The following is a 23,497-nucleotide window of genomic DNA, read 5'->3' as shown; positions in this document are numbered from 1 at the left end:
AGTCTGATCTTTTGCACAAAAAGAAAGACATACAACATTAGTCCGAGATCAACACACCGCTATTCGGTGAAATGATTCTCAGAAATTGTAGGGGCCCCTGAAGCCTTGAGTCTGAGGTAGAAAATGTAAATAGATGCTTGTTTCTCCAATAAATAGGCTTTCTGAAACCGAGAGACAAGCATAGCTTGACCCTCAAACTGTTTTATTGCAGTCCCATCTTTCTGTAGATTTTATTCCGTGACTGGAAAGCAAATCGTTTCAGTCATACGACAAGTCGAAGAAAGTCTGTCTCAAATGTTAAACAGTTGTAGCCGATTAAATACTTTAAAGCTTGTTTTCTTTCTAAGTGAAGAAAACAAAAACACTGATCAACATTTTACCCACAACAATTCAGACTAAACTACAGCTGAAACTTGATAACTGTCAGCAGAATTGATCAATGTAATCATTTAATCCACACTTTTGTTTACAGCACACACTTGGCTACAGCTGATGCTAACTGATCAAACATGCAACAGGATCAATAAGTAGCCTGGAGGCCGACTCTGTATAAAAACCGTACACTACTGATCCTGAACACGTAGCAGGGGGAGAAACGAAAGGTTTTGTTTAATGAACTCCTCATCCAGACAAGCTGTTACCGCTGAACAAAATGAGTGCAGGTAGGGGGTCCACTTCCATGTCATGACAGGCAGATGAGAAACATGGGAAAAGCACAGCGAATGGGACGACATGAGATGAAATGACGAAGGAACTGCTGCCTCAAGTCAAACAATTTAACTTCTGTCTCATGGAAGTGGAGCACGTTGTAGGGAAAGGGCGAAAAGTTTCACTTAAATGCAGCCAAACTGACTCTTAATTTTTCATGTTCATTCTGTTCCACAGCAAAAATACATTAATTATGATGGGAAAACTGAATGAACGAACCCGCGCACAGAGCTATTGTGTGTGACAGAGAAATTTAACTCGAGCTGTAAGTTTGTCTCCTGAGCTCTGCCAGCTTCCTGCTAAGAGACTTGCAGAACTTTCATGTGGGTGTGTTTGTTTGAACCCTAAGGGGTCCTCTTCGAACTTATCAACAAAATGAGCACAAAAACAGCCTCTAAAACCTATACTGTTTGTGACAAAAGCCAAGTATCAAAAAAATAAATAAATAAAATCTTTCTTGCTTTTATGGCTTCAGTTTTTCCCCTCATGGTCCTTTTGTTCCTGTAGTGCAGTAACCTTTAAATTCTGCACTGTTTGCAGTCCATTCTGTGAAATTATACGCTAGCAAAACAGCTGAAAGTAATGCAAGTTCAATGTAGTGGTTTTAAAAACTCAAAGAAATGTATTATTTTAATGTACTCCACTGTTTCAAACCATTTACCAGTAGAGTAGCGCAAACAAATGATGTGTTTTTAATACATAACTGTCACTAATAAATTGCAATGTAAATTTTGAGTGAGAAAAAGTTTTATTTAGAAGTATCATTAATACAGATGCAAAGATGGCAGAATATCAAAATAAGACAAAGATGCCCAATAAACCCAACTAATCATTTCTGGCATTATGATCTGTCCACAGGAGCAAAATCAGTTACGCATTTACTTAAAAAGAAAAAACATGTATCCAGGTCACCGTGAGCTTTCAGCACAGTAATCAGCAGATCTGCTGATGTTTCGGTAACATTATAGACACATTCTGTCCCTTAAATTACGCCATTGTTCAAATATCAGCTTGGCTGAAATTAGTCTTAGTCATTTGTGAGCAGTGTGGAAGAAAAAGTGGAGAATTCAAATGCTGGACTGTATCTGCATCAGATCAGGGATCTGTTTTTAGTCTTGGGCATGTGTGTCACACTCCATTCTCGAGGGCCGATGTCCTGCCAGTTTTAGATGAGTCTCTGCTCCAACACAGCTGATTCAAATGGTCCACTTGTCTCCTCAGCGTGCCAGACGTCGTCACAGAATGGGCCGTCATTTGTATCAGGTGTGTTAAACCAAGGGAATGACTGAAAATGCAGAATATTGCCGTTTAGGACTGACTTTGGACAACATTGGTTTATAGCAAAATGAGCTGCATAAATGTGACCGGACGTTGCTTTGAATGGACCATTTCAGAATGCAGAGTCAGTAGCAGGATCAGTTATCTCCAGAAACAAAAGAGAAATCCACTTAACCCTGCAGCCTCCTGATGCATTCCTGATCAAAATCTTAAGGCCAGGGGAGAAAATGCATGCGCCTGCATTTGGTGCAGTTTAGCAGAGCTTCAAAGAAGAAAATGTAGCACAGATGAAGCTGTGCAAAATTACTGAAAATAGCCAAATTACTGAAAATAGCCAATAGACTGTTCACCATTCGACCTAATCTTTAAGATCAAAGCTTAAAAGTCAAACTCTATACAGAAATCAACTGCAAAGCAAAGAGACTTGCTGTCTCTGAATATTGCATGGCTGTTGAACTGAAAGGCTTCTAATAACCAACTAGAAAACGTCTGAAGAAATTTAAACGGGGCCTGCCAAAGTGTGCCGGTCTGTTGGAACCTAACGTTCTGATGCTAATAATTAGTATTAGTGCTAAAGTAAGCTACAATGTACTCAATGGCATGTGGAGATTCACAAGCATGTTAACTAACATGGACTTACTCCATTCAGTATTTTAAAATTAGGGTACAAGCTAACATTAGCCAAAAAGCTAATGTTAGTCTGAATGCTGCCAGCAGCATGTGAGGTATAACTAGCATATTGTCTTACATTGTCTTCCTGCACTCGGTGTGCTAAACGTGGCTAATAAATAAAAAAAATAGCTAAATAAATAGCTTTAGTTTTACAGGAAGAAATTTACAGTTGGTAAAAAGCAAAAGCAAAAATCAAATGTTTACTTCATGGCAGTTCGTTACCAGAAAAAAACGCTCAACTCTTAAATTAATAACAAGTAATATTATGCTCTTTTGAAATACTGCTTATCTGCTTAGACATATCCAATTAAAAATCAGATGTTTACTTTGAGGCACTTGGTTACCAGAAAACACCCTCGTCTCTTAGCAACAGATTAACAACAAATGTTGTTATTGTTCAACATACATAAGATTTCCTCTGCTCTTTTAAAGTACTACTTATCTTGTGCTACTTAAGAATTGTGCAGTTAGTGAATTTTGCAGAAAAGTGAAAATGGTTATTTACTTTTTTGTTGGTCATTGGTGATAAACATAAAACAAACATTTAACACAAAAGTAAAAATTAGATTTATACTTTGTGGCAGTTCGTTACAAGAAAAAAATACGCTCATCTCTTAACACCAAATTAATAACAAGGACTATTATTGGAAATAAAACATAAGCTCTTTTGAAATACTGCTTATCTGCTTGGACACAAAAAAATTAGTTGGTAAATTTTGCAAAAGTAAAAATCTGATGTTTACTTCGTGGCACTTGGTTACCAGAAAACACGCCCATCTCTTAGCAACAGATTAACAACAAATATTATTGTTCAAAAAACTAATATGTGATACTTATTTTGACAGCCCAAAGATATTGTCTGTCTAGGAGCTTCAAGTTTCATGAGTCCTGTGGAACTTACTTCCTTTGCTCTTCTGCCATCTTGTCCGTGTTAAGTTTTCTGTCAAAGTGGCGTCACTTCAGTTCTATTCTGCTCCGCCATCTCTGTAGTTCTCTACATCTTTGCTCTCCTCAGTGTTATATCACTGTGGTAATGAATCCTCTCTGAAAACTGTCATGTGTGAGTGAGACACCGAGGGGGAGACAAAGGCTGCGTTTACACTGCAGCCTGAAGTGACCCAATTCCGATTTTTTTGACGTAATGCGACCTGTATCTGATCTTTTCATGGCAGTGTGARCAGCYCAGGTCGGATTCTTTTWSRAWKKKRWCCMWWWYCSRWWMSKWWTCCGATTCAAATGCGACCTAACGTTTGGGCCGCATTCATCCGAACTGAACGTCACTGATTCTCAACAAATCTCACTATTCTGCGTCCTGATACGGGCAAGCGGGAAGAAAAACAACAACCATGATGAACTATATGAGGATTAAGTTGTTAATTTGCTGCTCTGACTGGACAACAACTTCAAATATATAAGCTAAACTCCACCGTTAGTCTCCATGTTTACTTCCGCAAACACTGAGCACTTCTTCTTTTTATGGCGGTAGGCAGAACACTTAAAACGCTGACGCTATTGCGCCCTCTACTGCGCATGCAGGACACTTTCAGGTCGTTTGCCCGTTCAGACTGCAGAACACATACAGGTCGCATTTACTGGCAGTGTGAACGGCCCTGGCAAAAAAATCGGAATTGCCAAAAAATCGGAATTGAGTCACTTCAGGCTGCAGTGTGAACGCACCCTAAATCCTCTCTCTGTTTTGAGTCCAACTGACACAAAACAGTATCAGTTAGAATTTGTTTTGATTTGAATTTGGCTAGTTTTTCGCTACTTACTCGAAATGCCAACAGTAATAGCATCCCTCACGGGATCAAGCTGTACATTTTGAAATATATTGCTGTGTGAGGGTACATGCAGCAATACGAGCCGCATTATTGTTGAAAGGTTATTTTGAGGTGTAGAATAATAGGTGCCTTCCATGCATTTCAATGCTCTCCTATGGCAGGCCCCAATAATCGTTACATAAGTAAGAGACAGATAGTAATTTTAAATGTCTTAATTTATGTTTGTCCCAAGTCATTGGGGGTTTGGGACAAACATAAATTAAAAATTCAAAGAAATGTTGTTGATTGAACAGAGTTGCATAAAGTCGGTGGGTGATTCTATGCATATTTGGGTGAACTGCATACGGATTACCAAAACTGCACACAGTGCATCTTGAGTGTGTTTGAGGATGTGTGATCTGATCACTCAGGTAAATTTTGCTCAGGTAAACTTAGGATTGTGTGTACAGTGATGTCTAAATGTCTAGAAGACTAATCTATGCTTTGTTTACAAATACATTGCTTTTTTAATAACTCATTAAAAAAAACCTCATGGGGAAAAATTTAAAATGCAAAGCCTTCATTAAAATGTCAGGCACGAAATAAAAAGGAATAAACAACAATTATGATGCTAATCTTCAATAAAAACATGCCTAGTGTTTTCCTTTTTAAAAAAAAAAAAAATCTTATTTCATGTTTGTTCTTTTGACCTACAGCAGGGTAACAGATACATTTATTCTCAAAAAACATTCCATTTGTTGGTACATTTAGTTTTAAAGCCTGGTTTGCACCACAGAGTGGGAACAAGAGGAACAAGATGCATTATTGCAGATAAACTCAGAAGTGTAGCAAAAAGTTCCAAGGTGATAAATTTAGCAAATATTTCAGCTTAAGAAGAAAAGTTTTTGTCCAGCAAACCCACCAATCATGAGGGCATCAGAGCTTTTTCCAAACGTCCCATGATGATTTATATCCTCTAAAACCTTCTGACTCACAATCCACATTTCTGGCAAACAATCACGGAGCAGCATGCCAGATGCAACCGAGATAAGATGTGCTGCAGTCCAACTATGGTTTGTGAAACAGGCAATTTTAACAGCAGTGCTTTGAGAAAAGCTTCCAGTCAAATAAGCATGCAAGGACATAGATTCAATCATCAAGATAAGAGAATAATATTCTGTTATTTCTGTTCAGGGAACAAGAAATTAAACTGTTCTTTAGTTATCACTTTCTGGTCTGAACTATGATTTCCATCAAGGGACCTATAAATGTCAGCTAGGTTCTGCAAAGTACTTGGCTATGAATCTTTTTCTACTGTACACATACAGTGATTTCTATGTTATTTACACTCTATATAAGGCATATTTTATATAGTCATCCGTAAGATAATAAGGGTTAGAGTTAAATTTATTGTTTTAAAGTCTGATTGTTGCTGTGATGCAGCCCTCTGTAGGCAGCTGTATGTCGTGCACATCAATATTTTAAGACTGTTGCTTACTGTACACACTAAGAAATAAGTCAGCTAATTTCCCAGTTATATTTCAAGATAAATACAGGAGTGTTGCCAGACTTTTAAGTCTCTCAGTGACACAATTTCCAACAATTAAATGTGCTGTACCAGCAGTCTATAGCAGCTTTTGTCGCCCTGCTCACTTACACAAGCTGGTGTATGTAGAGCAATTTCATTCAAAATTAAATACTGTTATTCATAACTAATAAAACTTCTATCACCTAAATCAGTGTTTCTCAACCCTGGTCCTCACCGCCCTCCTGTCCTGCATGTTTTAGGTATTTCCCTTCTGCCACATACCTGAATTGCATCTCTGGGTGATTAACAGGCTTCTGCAGCACTTGATGGTCATGCAATCATTTGAATCAGCTGTTCTGGAATAGAGGCTCATCTAAAACATGCAGAGCAGGCGGTGGTGAGGACCAGGGTGGAGAAACACTGACCTAAATGAAGGTCCCCAAAATATTGAAACATATTTTTTAATGGGGAGTTTTATTTCATTATTTATTTATTTATAAATGTAATTTTATAATAGTGATTTTTGTGATACTTTTATTTTGTGAAGCTAATTCATGATTTTCAGGGGCTTTTGACTTAACTCCATCTCAAGCTATTGTATAGCACTGATTCTAAATGACATCAAAACACTCAATTTAGAACAGTGCATGTGCTGCAGCCATTTTAGATTCAGTTGACAGTATACTCGTGAACAGATCCTAAGAACAGAACACTGTAGTTCTGATGTTTGCTGCAGTAACTTGTGATATGATCATTTTGACTTTATAAAGTGATTTTTTTTCATTCCTTTTCCTAAACCTTGAGGGAATGCAGAGAAATATCAACGTTGGATACAAGCCTCTAAGCGAGCAGGTTTTACCGTGGAGAATGTGACCGACATGCTCTCTACGTTTCACTGGTGAAAAAGAGGCCAACAATAACATTTCCAGACCCAATACCAGCGACTGCAACATTGTATGCAGGTACGTTTACATGGCTTTTTCTCAGTGGAATGAAAAAGTCTACAAGACATGCTGCTTCCTCTTCATCAGAATAGTAATCACAAAACACACTCAACAACGTTCAGAACATGACTTTACCTTAGAAGTTGCTCAGTGAATACAGTTTTATTTGAGTGGATTTAGGATTCAGAGGAAAATATGAGATGATAAAAGCACCTCAGAGAAGGTACGTCAGAAATTTTAACACTATTTATTTATTTTTTCCAACAACTTGTTGATCAGAGGCATGTTTTCTTTGTTGTGACATCTAGCGTGATCAGTGCATGCTGTGGTGAGTGTCATTCATCAGAAGAGGCAAAAATAAAACCAACTCTGCTGACAAGCTCAAGTATAATTGTAGCTTTAGGATTGGACGTTGACGAGCTGCGGGGCAGGAGATACAATCCTCAGTCCTTTGACCTGAAAGACGAGCTCAGTACAAACGGGCCACAGCTGCACCCAAAAAGAAGAGATGGCTTTGCAAAGACTGTTTTCCCCTACAGATTCGGGATAAGAAAAAAAACCAACAAAACAAAAACAACTATAAATCTATAAATTATACAAGTTGAATCTATGAAAACAAGAAGTTAAAACTCCTGTGCACTTGGTGCAGCAACTGCCAGAGGCTAAAAAGGGAAAAAAGCGCAAAATATACGTGAAGAAAAAGGAAATGTACAACAACCTCTAAAAAAACAAAAACATTGATGCTGTGGGTCCAGAAGAGCAAACTAAAAGAAAAAAAAATTAATTCTGAGTATTCGAGAACGCCTGTGGTGCATAGAGATGAAATATAAAATGACTAAAACTGATATATTTTCATACTTTCAACATACCTTTTCAATTTAAAATCAATCTTAATTTAATAAAGAAACCATAACTGGATAAGAAGAAGATTGTTTCAGAGATTAGCAGTTTTCCATCTTGACAGAGCACCAGTTGTGCTACATTTGGAGACCTCCAGCTAAATTGCTCCTATCAGCTCACTTGAGATGTGCTGCTTCTCCTGGCTCTAAACCCAATGTCTGTGTTTGTGCCTGTGCTTATTTGTTCAGACGAGAAGATAAAAACCACTGCTTTCTCGGTGCAATTGAATATCCTCAGCACAGTGAAAGGCAGTCGATAGTCTTTACATGACTAACATTATTTGGAGAAACTACAAAAGCAACAAAGAAGATGAGCAGTAACAGAGACCCTCAACAGAGTTGAAGGTAAATTTATGAAACCTTTTCAGATTAATCAATCAATCAATCAATTTTTATTTGTATAGCACATTTCAGCAGCAAGGCATTTATTTCAAAGTGCTTTACATAATTAAAATAAAAATAGCATGTGACATTGAATAAACAGTGAGAAAGAGAAAGAGATTTTGAAAAAGATTAAAAAAGATAAAAACATTAAAACCCGCACCCCTTTTAGGACTTCAGTTAAAAGTCGTTTAACTGGGACTCTAACCCTCTGGGACTTTAGTCAAAAACACCGTTTGACAAGGACTCCAACCTCTAGGTTTTTAGTTGAACACCGTAAACTGGGACTCTAAACCCTGTAGAACTTTAGTTAAACGTCGTTTAACTGGGACGTTTTCCGGGGGGCTTTACATCATTAAAACGTAAACAGTGAGAAAGAGAAATTACAAAAATTTAATAAATAGATAAAAAGTAAAGATAAAAACATTAAAAACACCAAAGATATCAAAACCTGCACTCTAACCCTAATTTAGCCATAAGAAACTCTAAAAAGGTGGGTTTTAAGTTGAGATTTAAAGGCACCCAGTGTTTCAGCTGTTTTAATATATTAATATAAACATTCTGCTGAATACGCCTCTTGCTAACTCTGGGTAGGAAAATAATTTTACATCTCTTTCTTGGTAACAGAGTTTGTTCATTTTAAAAGATAAGACATATTAAGGTCAAAGTGAAACTTGAGATTCAAAGTAGTTGTGACTTATATATATATCTGACTTACGAGGAAAACACTTTGGATTTTTGAAGGTTTTTTCATGCCAGTTTTTCTTTATAAATGTATGAAAATAATCGAAGAAATGCTTTTTATAATGTAGTTGGATAAAATAAGTTTCCTGTTAGAGTTACTATTCTATTAGGAAAAACATTAACTACTTAGACATTCATATTTATGATTACTACATAGGTGTTTATCTTCTTGGACTTCACTGAATATCTTCAGCCTTAAACAAAAGCATAAATTCTGATTGATCAATTAATCATTTCCACATTTATAATCACAGACGAATTTCTGTACCGGTCAAAGGCCATGTTTTCAATTTTGCTCATTTGTGCTGGTAGCAGACATTCAGGCTCAGACGCCACAGGTTCTGCCACCGGAAAAAAAAAATCTGTAGCTCGAGAAGGCTGCAGGGAGCTGAGAAAGCTTTTGGACTGTGTTAACTGTTAACTAAAATAGAAAATTCACAGCCGGTGATTTTAAGGGAGCAGTCAGAAGAACACAAGGGGAAGCAGACAAACGGAGTATTGACAGATTCATCCAAATGGATAGAGTGCATTTGGTTTCAACTCAACATCTACGGTGAGTTCAGCCGATCACTTTTGGCTGTTTTAAAGCGGTCATGGCCGTCTGGGTTGTTTTCACCCTGCTCACATTTCCCTGTATTTGTTGGTTATGTTGTTCCTGAAATTCATGCATTTTGACTCTGCCTGCTCTCCGGCAGTAATAGGTTTGTTTACAGAGACAGTTGGAGGCGTGGTTCTCCACAGGTCATTTGTTGTTTTTAAGGAACAATTACAGCCATGAATGCTTCCTGCTTGGAGCATCTGTTAGCGTCACCCAGTCCTGATCATCTCTCATTAGCGTCTTCAAACTGAAATCGCTCTCTACCACAGGTAAGATATCGATTACTCCACTTGCTAAGAATCAAGCTGTTCCTTTAACACCTTGTCACAGCACATGCAGATGATTGATCAGAGCACCGTCGGCAGAAGGGCCCAACTGTTAAAAATGGGGCAGCAGTTAGATAAAGGAGAGTCCTAATGAGTTGGCACTCTGATGCTCATTAAGTGTGCTTTTGTTTGCCTTGCACTCTCATTAGCTCTCTTCATTATTACAGCAAGGCCTGAAAGAAGGAATGAGTTTTCATTAAAGAAACGGAGCATTTAGACATCCATACATCTAGAAGGAAGTGATTTGACTTCACAAGGCAGAACAAATGGAAACTTTTTTTCTCTTTAAACTTCAACTTTGTCATTGTGTCTTTAAACGGATCTCTGTTATCAATACAGAACCGAGAGGGTGAGAGTGTTGAGCCCGCCTGGTGATCTGTAACAGAAGTCACAGAAGTAATGTGATTAATCTGTGTGCAAACAGCCATGAAACGATATAGGCCACCTCACGCCGTGGTTTGATTGCTGTAAGACGGCAATCTGAACAAATTTTGTGTTTAAATGAGATGGGTCCACTTTGATCACACAGGAACTGAAGAACGTGTCACCAAAGTCGGTGAGTAATCGTTTTTGGAGAACGACTACAGTGTGTGCAGATTTTAGTCTATTTTCCCTACAGAGGATCTGCAAAAGGACCTCTGTGCAGAACAGGGAAAGTTTCTGCTGGTGATAAATCAATTTGATCAATTAATCAAATTCTCTGTTTTTGAACATCTGTGGCACCACGATAAGGAAGTGGGAACTTCATTTTGAAGATCTGTCCTATGCAATTTATGACAACGGACAACTCCATGAGAACTTCGACAACCAAAGAAATAGATTCATAACGGAGGAATGAGCAGTGAAAAATGTGTATTCAGAGTAATTCAGGCGGCTTGACACACAGAAATGAAATGAAAAAATAAAACAATAAATGTTGATTTCAGAGTCTCATACATGTAATGCAAGAAATGCTTTCATATCCAAATGACAAGATCAAATATTGTGGAATGTTGACAACAGTTTGTGGCTAAAAATGAAACTGAAAGTCACACAAGAGAACAATTTTACAGAATATATATGCATTTCTATCCTTGTACCTCTTACTTGAGGCTTTAAGTGCCACTTTACATCAGAAAAAGCATAGATTTGAATTCTGCTTTGGATTATTTTTTCCTGCTTTACACATTTTTCTCTTCAAGTGCTGCTTGTGTTGCCTGCATGAATTATGTGTCTGTTGTTTCAACTAAATATCAGTTTTCATCCTTCTCTTCTAACCAATCCAATTCATTTGTGTTTTTGACAAAGTTTTCCTTTAATAGATGGACCTCACAATTACTGTTCATGCACCACATGTTTTACTCTCCTCTGCAGGCTTCAGGAACGTTCTGTGCTTAAATATGTTAATTACATGCTGTGGGCATATATGTGGATTCAAATGCAGGTGCTGATTACAGGCCTGCTCTTGAAAGGAAGGCCAGCTCTAAACTGAGAGGAGTTTTGTGATTCTCCTCATGTCTAATTTTTCTTCCCCCAGTTTTAATGATTAGTGTGTGAGCGAGCTGGACTTCATTCATTTCTGTAAAAACCGAAGGCCTGCTGGGCATTTCATTTTCAGATCCAATTCCTTTACAAGTTCACCGTTGGAACATAACGGAAATTACAAACAGCTGGTTTCCCAGGAATTAATCAGGCTCTTTGAAATGGTTTCATTACATTTAAATAGATATTTAAAAACATTCTTGTAATCATTTCAGGTGTTACTGGAAAGATAAATATTGCTGTAAAACATGCATTAAAAACAAAATCCACAATAAATTGTGACAGCAGATTGTTTGAGAAAGATTTATTTCAGATGTAAAAACAGTAAAATACTGTTGGCTGTTTAGTTTTTATACATTTAAATGAAATATTGTCACAGGGACATTGTTTGAAGTTTGCATTGCAATGCATTCTGGGTGATGTATGCTAGGTGCTATAAAGATGCTTTCTGTGCTATCTGAGTAACGCTCAGTTATTTCAATTTGAACCTTTAAAACGGGGCCAGTGCAGAAATGACAAGAACTTAAAGATGTTTCCTTGACACATTAACCATCCATTCATTATCTTCCAAACTGCGTTGCGTTAGCTCTAGCCAACATAGTAAAACAATAAATCACATGCCGATCGCGTTAGTTTCGACAGAAATCTTGTGTGTAATGTGGCATGAAACTTTGAGGCAAACCAGATGTTTTGTGGGCTGCCCTTATAGAACTACATACGTTTTTCTTACAGAATCCATTCCACTAAGCATCGTCATCGATCCGGACAGGGGTTGCCAGATCCGACTGACAGTTTCCAGCTCAAGAATGTAAAATCCGCCCAAAAAAATGTAAAATAAATAATTAACAGCCCAAATAATGGCATAAAAGTATCCTTATTCCATCTTGGCAATGATTTTTGCGATTGAAAATTAATTTTTTCTGGGCGACATCTGAAATTTTGCCATTGAAACAACTTAGTTAAAGTTCTCTTAATGACTTGATCACCAAATGTGTAACTTGCACAGAGGGCCTGAATGCATAGTACTTACGTAATTTGCAAGTAATTTATTGGAGCCCAAGAGGTTCTTTGTCGAATGCATTCTGCATACAGTGATGTTGCAATATGTTGTTTAGCCTTCATCATTAGGTGGAATAAATTTTCTCCTCAGAGCCTGAACAAGAAATGTTACATATTTTGAGGCATCAGAGGATTCCCTTGTTGACAAAGACCACAGAGGGCGTCTTTAAAGCCTCATTAACCCAGGATGTGTACAGTGTGACTTGTAAAGGTGGTGAGGTGGACTTTTAAAATGCTGATTTTAAAAGTTAGTAGAGTTTGTTTTTGAATATAAAATATATACCGTCAGCTAGTGGGGATACCAAACAAGGTTTAAAACAGAGAGCGAATACTTTTCATCCTGTTTAACTAATTAACAGCATGCTTTGTACTCTGATTCACCAACTCAGCTGCAAATCAACAATGTTAATTTCAATGTTACATAATACTGATATAGTGCGACACTTAAAAAGGTGACAATAAAAATAAACAAATGAAAATAATCCTGCGATAAAAAGTAGACTACATGTGTGACCAAGATCTAAAAACTCTGACAGTTTCATGAGTCACTGATGTCTCTGTGCAGAATATCTCTCTACTTTTTGAGTTTAAATTCATAAAAATAATAAAAACAGAACTAGCACAGCTGCTTATAAAAGCTATACTAATTAGTCATGTCATTGTTTCTGATTTCTGCTGACTTTTTATAGCCTCAGCTCAAGTTCTGACACGGCTTATATCACAAAAAGAATTCCCTTTAAGCATGAAGTAATGCCCAGAGATTTATTTTATGCTGAAATGAACCATATGCCTTTCAATTCATCCCTTCCAATGACCATTCACTGCACTTCCGTTTGCTGGGATCCATCTCCTCTGGGCAAAGCTATAAGCTTTAAGGAATTGGCTTCCTTCATGTCTCCATAGCTTTGCATAGTAAGAGGAGCAGACGCTGAATGTTCACTCCCAGCTATAGGCAGCTATTCCTGTAAAAGCCACACAGAAGTTCAGATGAAACAGCCAAACTCACCACTGTTCTTCTGACAGCATAGACAATTTTTTTTAACTTGGTCCCAGAAGGATTTGTGTGTTTGTGCTGAAAATGGGAGCCTCATTGGTAATTCAGAATCAGAGATTTCTTCATTTTGCATTAAGGATGTTGATTTAAATTATAAGAGCGCTAAAGTAAAGCAGAAGGGGATTATCTGGAGTTCCACCTGAGGTGCGTAGTGATTGGTGTACATAAAACTACGCTGGACTGCAAACGCTAAAAATGAGCGTCATCGCAAAAAGTATAAATTCAGAGTTAATGATGTAAAGGACAAAACTGTGCTACGCCCTGACACACTACTCCCAATAAAACGTATGAATCTAAACCTTTATTGCATAGTGGAGGAGCTATTTTCCCATTTTTTGGTTAAATATTAGAATTTAAATTGTTTAGTTTATTTATTTTCTAGTTGATTTATCATTAGAATTTTTGTTTAATTTGTTGTTTAGAACAAGTTCTTTGATTAGCAATTCACTTAATTAGTTAATTAATTTCAGGTTGGGATGTGGGTACATCACGGTATAAATAGGTGGGTCTTAGGTAGCTTATTATGCACTTGGTGGTCATAAGGATTTTTACCAGCCTTTAGAATCAGTCACATCGGTCTCACTAGTCATCAGTCAGAAACAGGTGCAGGAATCAGAGCAGAAGCAGAAGCCTGTATCTTTTTGCCTGAACAGTAAAATAAAACCAAGGAACTATATTTTGACTCTTTGATCCTTTTGTGCTGCGTAAACCAGAATCCACGGTGCATCAGGTGACTATTTGAGTTGGATTCACTTTTGTTTTGATCACCTTCGAGTTTTGAGTTTTTTGATTTTTGAATTTAAGTTTTGGGACAAATAGTCACTACACATAGCAAGTCAATACAGTGAGATTAATAGTCGAAGAGAAATAGTTTAGACATCAAAGTATAGGTGGCCTCCTTTGTCTTTTATTTAAGAAGGCAGCACACTGAATGCATAATTACTTTCACAGTAAAGCAGCTTTGATCTCTTCATAAAAGGCAAAAGAGTCAAGACTCAACATTTAATATTTTTACATATAAAAAGAAGGGGGAAAAGTGTGCCCGCAGTCCCCAAGGGGAAAACAGAAACGACAGAAAGGATCCGATCTGTGGTTTCATTAACACTTGTCAAAATAAAGTATAGTAGTGTGGGTGGTCATGAAGGGAGGTGGATTAATAAAAAGTTCAGAGAATCATTTCTGGCTGGAGATTAGATTAATTAAATGTTTATTCAATGGCAGCCAAATGAGAGATATTACATGTTCTGCTTTAAATAGATTATGTACATTTTTGCACACAGATAAGAATAAGGAGTCAGAAAAAAATAAACACATTGCCTAACTGTTGGCATTTGCTCTTGGTGCTAAAATTACTTTAAAAATGAGATTAAACCAAACATCTCAGTCATGTTGTCTAATGCCTTTTCTTGTTAGTTTCCCAATAGATATATGGATCACCAGCAATTAACCTAACCATGTAATTTTTAAATGTAATCCAACACAAGTTACACTTTGAAATAGCTCTTTAATTATATTAGAATAATACTGCCAAAAAATGTGCACACACAAATACAAAAAGAGCTCAATATTGGCAACTAAAGATGAGGATACCCAAAGATGTTTAACTGTAACAAATACTGTTTATTTTCACACATTTTCCTCTGTTTTAGTTTATCAAAATGTACTTAACTTGACAGCATTTAGTCTATTTGTTAAAATATTATGAACAATCTAATTAGTTTTTTTTTTTTTACCATGTCTCATCTCTAACACAAAGAGAAATTGACAGATAAAACTAAACAAAAAATTGTACCCCTGCATTGGCAGAAAATTTAAATGTGACAGCTGCAGACTGGACACATTTTATCCTTATCAAACTTTTCCTTATATAAATGCAGTGTTTACCTCTCAGGTAAGTGGTGCAGCTGTTGTTGTATTTGATTATTAATGCAGAGATAAAAGTTCAATGTCGGCTCTAAGGAAGGTATACTTCTAATAAACAGGTCTTTTGTTTGGCCAAATTAAAAAAAAAAAAAGCATTAATTGAACAAGCACAATGAAAGGTTTTGAATCACCTTGTTTTGGTCTCTGGAACATTGCAAACATCACCTCAGAGTATGTTTACCTTACACAAGAATTGCTCCAAAGGCATCAGTTGAGAACAAAAACAATATATGTAGAGTACTCTGTGGGTAAAAAATTAACAAGACAGGAAAACGCTACGAAAAACAAGTTCATTGATTTCTTTTTAAGTCAAAGTCGAAAAGAAAACAACTCAGTTTCTCTTTTGCTCCAGATTTCTATTGACCAAAATGGGTTTTTTTCTCTGCAGTGTGAAAGCTTGTTTTACAAATTAGATTAGATACTTTTATGCTTCTTTTGATCTAAGACCTAATTTCATTTGAACTATAAAAAATGTCAAAATGCGTAGAAAAAGGAAAACAAACTACATCTTAGTTTTGTAATGAGGTATGAATGTGTGTTTTTAATGGAGAATGAAAACAAGTTAAGCTAAGTGGTAAACTGTAAATGAGTCTTCATACTTTATACCTCTATATTTCTGATGGACATCACGATGGCGGCCATTTTTCTGGGTGTAATGATGGACATGGTGAAATTATCTGCATACGCCGGTGTCCAGGGATTAGCTTTTGTGCTATTTTTGTATGTACAGACAGAAACTACAAAAATATAAAATTTTTATCATACATGTCCCTTTTACTTTTTATATTGTTAATTTGTTGGATTATGATCAATGATTTTGAACAAGTCCATCAGATGAAGGAACTTGTGTTTTTTTTCATTTTGTCTAAATTAAGAATCACAGTAATTATGATCTGTGAGGCAAACTATTTTCCCAGTGTATATATTTCAAAACAATCAGTGATAATCAGTGTGAATGGTTTCCAAAGGTCTCTCTGGGTTTCCAAGCACATTGACTTATTACACACTGTGTGAGAAGGAATTAGAGAAACGAGCTGCATTCGTTTTTTTTCTCCATCTTTTTAAGGCTTAACATTATGTGGCTGGATGTCTGGAGTCAAAACTTGTGGGAATCATTTCTCTGACTACCCGTCTATCTGCTAACATAAAGCCACTGTGTAGAGCAGCGGCAGCAGAATCTACCCAGTCCTCAGTTTAAATGAAAAAATAAAGACTTTATCAACATTAGACGTCTTGAAGCAACTAATTTGCCAAATGAGGCGAAGTTAAAAACATCCTAACGAAATAGTTGAAGACAGAAATTTGCAGACATTGCAGCTGGAACACTTAATAGGTTTTGCATTTCTGCTCCCATGTGATCAGCACTGTGTGTGTATAAACTGGCGGCAAATACGGCACACACACATTTCTTTGTATTAAAATGTTCTCTTTAAAACTTCTTGGTCTTCGTTTAGTTGCCATATTAAAGGAGCAGTTTTGGTGCAATTATTAGATAAAATGGTGGGTAATTTTTTGAACAAGTTTGCTAGAAGGTACTTTTTAGTTTTGCATTTGTGAAGTTGAAAATATGACAAATGAATGACATACAAATGAAACATAATCATCTAATGCAGCTTTTAATGTTACTGTCCTACTCACTGAAGCAGCTCTACTGTACTAGAAATGCTTTTCTGCCGTGCTAGAAAAGCTGCTGTGCAGAGAATATAATCACATGTGCCTGTTGTACGACAGTACTGAAAATAGCTGCTTGTTTATTTTGTGTTTGTTTTTTTTCTCTTTCTTCTGCTTCCGTCAAAAATATACTCATTATATTATCCATTATTCTCACCTGAAAGATTTAAAGGCCTGCAGGGAAAGTAGCACATGCTAAAAATGCTTAGCAGAGCTCACGAAAGCGCCAAAGAACGAATGTCTATAACGAACGTTGGGACAAACGGTAGGAGTCACGCTTTTCTGCTCAGTTGGGTCCTTTTTTTTCTAAGTGCACAGCCTGAGGTGCTTGGCTTTAAAAAGCAAACATTTGCTGTGCCTTGAGATGATGGTCTGTCACCATGCACGCACACGCACACACACACACACACACCCACGCACACACACACACACACACACACACACACACCCATGCACACGCACACACAAAATGTGTTAAGTGAAACTGCAACCGTTATGTGGCTGAACATGCATAACAACTTCTACAATCCAATATGATGAGGGGAAACGCTTTAAATCACAGCTGGTACAACATAATTCAAGAACCTTATCACTAATTTGCAAACGCGCTGAAAACCTCTGGGAAACTTTAGGAATGCATCATATGTAGGTGAAAAACAATTTGTACCTTAGTTAAGCATACAAGTACACTTACACATCATATTTGCATAATGTTTAGGTAATAATTCTTTTAATTTATCACTTTTAAATGCGACCAGCAAAATCTGTTAAGATCCACTGGCAGATTACTTTATTAGAATTTAACTGAAGTGCACAAAATGTACGTTTATTTTAATTGCATGCATTTGTGTTTGCCTTTTTTTTAAGACTATAGAAGAATGGTCAGTAACTTCTTCTGGTCATATTTGCAATTTTTCTGTCAACTTTTAACATTTTTAACACAAAACCAGTGTGGACCAATAAAGTACTGCTCCGTTTTTTGCTGGAAACTCTGTAACAGTCATGTGTTTGGACTTCATACTGAATGAAAACTAATGGGATTCAAATCCAGAACCATCATGGTAAAAAGACACATTTGCAATATTTTATACAAGCCTAGTAAAAATGTAAGCAGATAAATAAATAGAGAGACAGAAGAACTGTCCTCCTGTTTTGGAATTTGTTGAAAAAATAATAATTTGTACCAATTAGAACATGCCTGTTGTGACAATAGGAAAGTCAAAAACCCCAAAACCTCCATATTCGTCAAGTTTCAACAGCTCACACAAAGATCCAAATTAAGAAAGCTCAACAAAAACACTGTGTTTCATAACAGCAAATATTGTCGTGGCATGGCTTGACAGTTGAGTTTTGCTAAGCAAGATCCCAAAACTGCAAAGTTGACATTATTCTGACAGCTACAAAGACACAACAAGCAGCTCCTATGGCAGAGCAGAGCAGCTGACAGCTAAATGTGCACACCTTTTCATTCGTGGGAAACTGATGCCAATTTATGCTCCCCAACCAAAATAGTGCTGCCCCCTGATAGTTTCAGAGATGACTCATCATGGGTGACTGAATAATACATTTAAAAATCCTCACTTCAGGCCACGAAGCAGACTAGTATGTGAGTGAAGGGACAGCCAGAGTCGGTACGGATCTGTGGCGACACACTGATGAAATGTTTAATGCACAGAGCAACATGCATTATGTTCATCAGCTGAGAATGAGTGGAATTAAGCAAATTTACATTTGGGGATATTTGCTAAATAACCACAAACAGTGCTGTATACGCTCAGCATGTTAGTAATGTTACAGAGTATTGAGTCCATCAGCATCTAATTGGAACTATTTGCATGAATGTTAATATGATGCTTAATGTAGTGCAGCTGAGCAGGTAATTACAGCCTTCAAAATATTACAGCAGTTGCAAAGATTATTTAGTGGAAGTCAGTTTAGTTCCTACAGGCCAACAATCAGTGTTTCCTGTTTGTAAGCAACAGAAAACAAGCTGATTATTTCAGCTCTGTCACTTTGTGCTGCACACGTTCACTCCTTCAAGTTAAAATAGATTAAACCTGGAGGATCAGATGTTTATAGTTCACTTTAACTCCATTTAGTTTTATCTAAGTGAGGCCGAATTACAACTTAAGATATCCTGAGGCACTTTAAAATGCAAAGAGAGCAAGTATTTAGAATCCAAAGTCAATAAAAAGTCACTTCAAATCAATACGTTTCATTAATGTAGCCCAATATGATCCTAATGATCACATTAAATCTGTTGATTAAATCATGCCAACAAGCCAGAGAAGGAAGAGCAGCCGATTTCATCAAGTCATTAAGTTTGCAGCAATGCCTCCTCCAAGAATCGACAACAATAAAATCACAGATCCAACGACTCCTCATCAGATTTGGGACTTCTGAAGATAATTGGTTACACTAGACCTTATTTAGGGGCTTTAGAATAAGCAGGCATGAATACTAATGCATGTCACACATTCATAAGGCAAAATCACCATTTTACAAATAATTTAACGCTTAATTGCTGTGAAATAAATTCACAGCTCAGATCCAAAATGGACCATCTTAGCTGCAGTTATAAGATTTTAAAGAAAAAAAAACAACCCTGTTAAATCGAGCTGTTAAACACTGGCAGATGACTTGATGGGGTAATTAGCATTTTCCTGTGTGTGATGCACATTTGCATTCTACTATGTGCCAGTCTTTTGCAGATTCTCTGTTTTCCAAAGCTCACAATGTTTGCATGTTAATACAGCCAAAGTGCATAATTTCCAAAGCGCTACAAGTTTGATGCGCCTCTCCAAGGATGTCAAAATATTGAAAAGGACATTGTTTAATGTCACGATGTTCAGGAACAGCTGAGTGAATGACTGTGCAGCAGAACGCTGTCAGTGGGTGGGACTGTTGGAAAAAACCAGTGCCATTAGTTTCTCAGCAGAAGGAAGCTGTGCATTCAATTACAAAAAGCAAAATACATGTCAGTTTTTTCACTGTCCAAGAGTCGCAGATCATTTCAGGTTTTCTGGTTATGCATTTGGATGGAGGTCAGGGGGAAGATATCAAATCCTTTCTTCATCACTATATTTATGTGACACATTGTTGGCTGACCTGTGTTTCACATCAAACAAGCTTCAACAACATTTTATGTTCATGTTTGATAGTCTGATCTGAAGAGACGTGACAGATGTTACTATTATTTCTGACATTAGTGGCATTACCTATAGCAGAATACTGTCGGAATACGTTTGCAGAGAAAATAAATGTTTATTAACCCTGCTGTGGCTCGGCCGTGATTATTCTGCGTGCGTTTGATCAGCGGGATGTTGACACAGGGGAGTCGATCCTGCCAGCTATGAGGTTATTGACTGTCACTGTGGCCGATATGAAGGACAGATAAAATTCACAAAGCCTGGAGGTCACTGCCGCCTCTGGGAGGAGGGCCGAGATTTTTTCCCTCCCTGACTATCAATCAGCCTCGCTCTGTCAGACTGTTTTTACTTCCTGTTGATGGCACTCAAAGACCTCCGAGGATGTAAATCCTCTGCCTCACCTAACTAAAAACAACCATCATAGAAAAAAATATATAATACTTGTGTAATTGTAGACAAACGTATTTTTTCTGTTGCACAAAAGAGAAAATACATTTGTTTACTGGTTGAAATAAATCACATTTTTGTTCCTGGAAAAGCAATTATTGCAGAATTTCAAAAAAGCAGAAAATAAGCAGTTTGACAGGTGAGAATAATTATGCACAACACCAAGAAATTCAGATGTCATCCTCTGATTCACATGAGTGAAGTATTTTTTAAAAACCTACAGCACGTGGAGTATGCTGCCCAAAATGCCTGCAACAAGCAGCAGGAGGCGCAACAACAGGACTTCAAGAGCATTTTGAGTGAGACTGAGTCTGTAATTAAAACAGATCCTACAATGGCATTAAACTGGCGGTACTGAAAAATAATGGTGGCACTTTTGGCATAATTTGAGCATTTTAACTTTTAGGGTGTTCTCTCTTCTGTTGTCTGCAGTTTTGACATGAATATATGACACGATAATATATTTACAAAAAATGTGAGGAGTGTGTTCACTTTTCTGAGACAAAAATATTTAGTTACAATATCTTATTGGTGATAATCAAGATAACATGTACTTTCCTCATTATAAAGAAAAAATATACTTGGTCTGAGACATGTCATCACAAAGCTCATAAAAAACAAGCTAAGTAAGGAAAAGTAAAGTCTGCACATTAGGTTATACGGATCTCCAGAAAACATCCAAAGGGTGAGATTTATCCTTTGTTTTTCTTTACACAAATTTAAATGATGCACTAAAAACAAATACATTTACTCAGCCTTTTTGTTTTGGAGGAAAACAAATATCAGCAGGTCTATAAAATCCACAGTAGCCGTTTGTGTTGAGTAGTCAAAATATTCATTCATAACTAACACAGAAGCTTGTAATTTATAAGATAGTGAAGTTATAGGGTGCTGGATTATTCTCATGGTTTCCCTCAGACTTTAATAATTCTAGACTCGACAGAGGAACAAGAAGTCAGGTCCTTTTATCACCGTAGCTGCACCTCCTGTCTTGGACCCAACCAAAGTTATACATGTAACACAGATAAGAATTTGTACTATTGATTGAGAATTGCTCAACTTTCTGCAGTGTTCCTCTGAGACATTAGAGGTTGCAGCCGCGCTGCTGGATTAGCAATAAAGCACGGCTTATAGAGGCATTTAAAGGTGCTAAACTCATGGAATACATAAATAAGAAATGATACACAAACTCTATTCTCTCTGCTCATAGATAAACAGGAAGATACTTAATGCACATCCTCGGATTTCCACATCACATTTTCATCGTCTCAGAAATCCAAAATGTCTTGTCTCTTACTTCTGACATCAGGTTTTTATACCTTTCTAGCGCTACTGTTGTGTATTGGAAAGCTTTTGACCAATGGCGTTACCGAACCTCGCTTGCATAGCAATTCTGGCTCCGTCTTACACTGGATGCGTGTTGGACGTTCCGAGAATTAGGGGTTGACCTCCTGGAAATTAAATCTGCTCCATCAGAAGAACTATTAGTCAAGTTGTTGGTTCTTTATGTGTCCAAACAGAGATTTTTTCCCATTCCTGGCTGACTTTCTCGCATGCAAGCAGGAAAGAACGTTTGCCAAAGGTTTCTTGCACAAGAACTTAACCTTTCCCTCTTTGGTGATTCCACATCTCTCCAATCTGAATTCCTTTCTGACTTCCAGGTCAGATTGACCCAGTACATTTGACACAGTGCTTTTCTTTTCAGTCAAAACATATCTTAATGTGAATCAACTAACAACATGATTTTTAACTATTAATATAATTATATTCCTCTACAGACTCAAACGAGAGCATCATTCACGCACACTGGATAAAAATGTTCCAGTTTAACGTTAGAAACGCCGTGTTTTGACAGATGCCTGTTCTGTTGCTGTAATTGAAAGCTTCTAATCAGAGTCATCATGTCTGGTTAAAGTGATGTCTCATTCATGAAGTCTATTGGAACAGTATTTTTCTTTTTCCTAGCCCTCTTAGAGATTGATTTCTTCTGCTTTAGTAATAGGTTGAATTCACAACAATGACTGAGGTAGCTTTTTCTCATAATATTACAAAATGTGTCAATCTCCTTCAGAAATTTCTCATCCACTGTGGAAATCCCTTTGCTCGCTCACTGGATGCATTGCAAAGGTTCCTGTAGAAACTGACATGACAGCTCTGCTATTTTGTTAATGCACAATGAGTTGGCACTCAAGTGTAATGGTTGACAGGTACATTTAGTTTATTTCAGTTGGTGGAGACAAAAAAAAAATCACTGGTGTGAACAACTTTAGCAAAACTTTCAGGACCCAGCACTTTTTATATATATAGCAATCAATGCAATTTTGATCATTTTATGTGATAAATCTAATGATCTGTCTTAAATTTCCAATGCCAAAGTGCATCCAAGCCTCTCAAATTCTCCTACTAACTCGAAAATGTTATATTCTGAATTCACAACTTTCCATTTCCAGCGTCCTGTTTCCAGAGGAACCTGTTCCACACACAACCCAAATAATGTTTTCATTTTTAATTACAGACCAAAGTGAAACAGTAAGCAGTCAGTGAAGGGAGGTGGGGGACAATACCGCACATTCATCTGCCGGTAAACTGTCACAGTCAAACTCAATTAACTTCTACAATGATCAGCATAGTTAGTATTAAAGCTCATTTGGAGGGCGGGGAGCAGAGCAGCTGAGAGAAGTGAGCCTGACAGGAGTAATGCTGTATTTGTAAATTGTGTTTGATGAGACCTGTGTGAAATTTGAAGAGACAGGAAATTCCTTCTGACAGCACTTTAGTACGGTGGCCCTGAGGTGCAAAACACAACAACATTAACAAAAACACAACAACATTAAC

The 23,497-nt window shown here is 37.1% G+C and overlaps 1 long non-coding RNA gene across 1 annotated transcript; it reads right to left on the bottom strand.

Moving 5' to 3' along the window:
- Positions 1-1,440: 1,440 nt before the first annotated feature.
- Positions 1,441-4,389, bottom strand: LOC103469380 (uncharacterized). The gene is made up of 3 exons (XR_534337.1): positions 4,336-4,389; positions 3,560-3,709; positions 1,441-1,993 (listed from the first exon to the last, which is right to left on the bottom strand). It is a non-coding gene; the product is annotated as an uncharacterized LOC103469380 (long non-coding RNA).
- Positions 4,390-23,497: the final 19,108 nt, after the last annotated feature.

The sequence above is a fragment of the Poecilia reticulata genome, linkage group LG8 (genome assembly GCF_000633615.1).
Source record: "Poecilia reticulata strain Guanapo linkage group LG8, Guppy_female_1.0+MT, whole genome shotgun sequence".
NCBI lineage: Eukaryota > Metazoa > Chordata > Actinopteri > Cyprinodontiformes > Poeciliidae > Poecilia > Poecilia reticulata.
The sequence above is the reverse complement of the archived record's forward strand: the minus strand, read 5'-3'. Positions and strand labels throughout refer to the sequence as shown.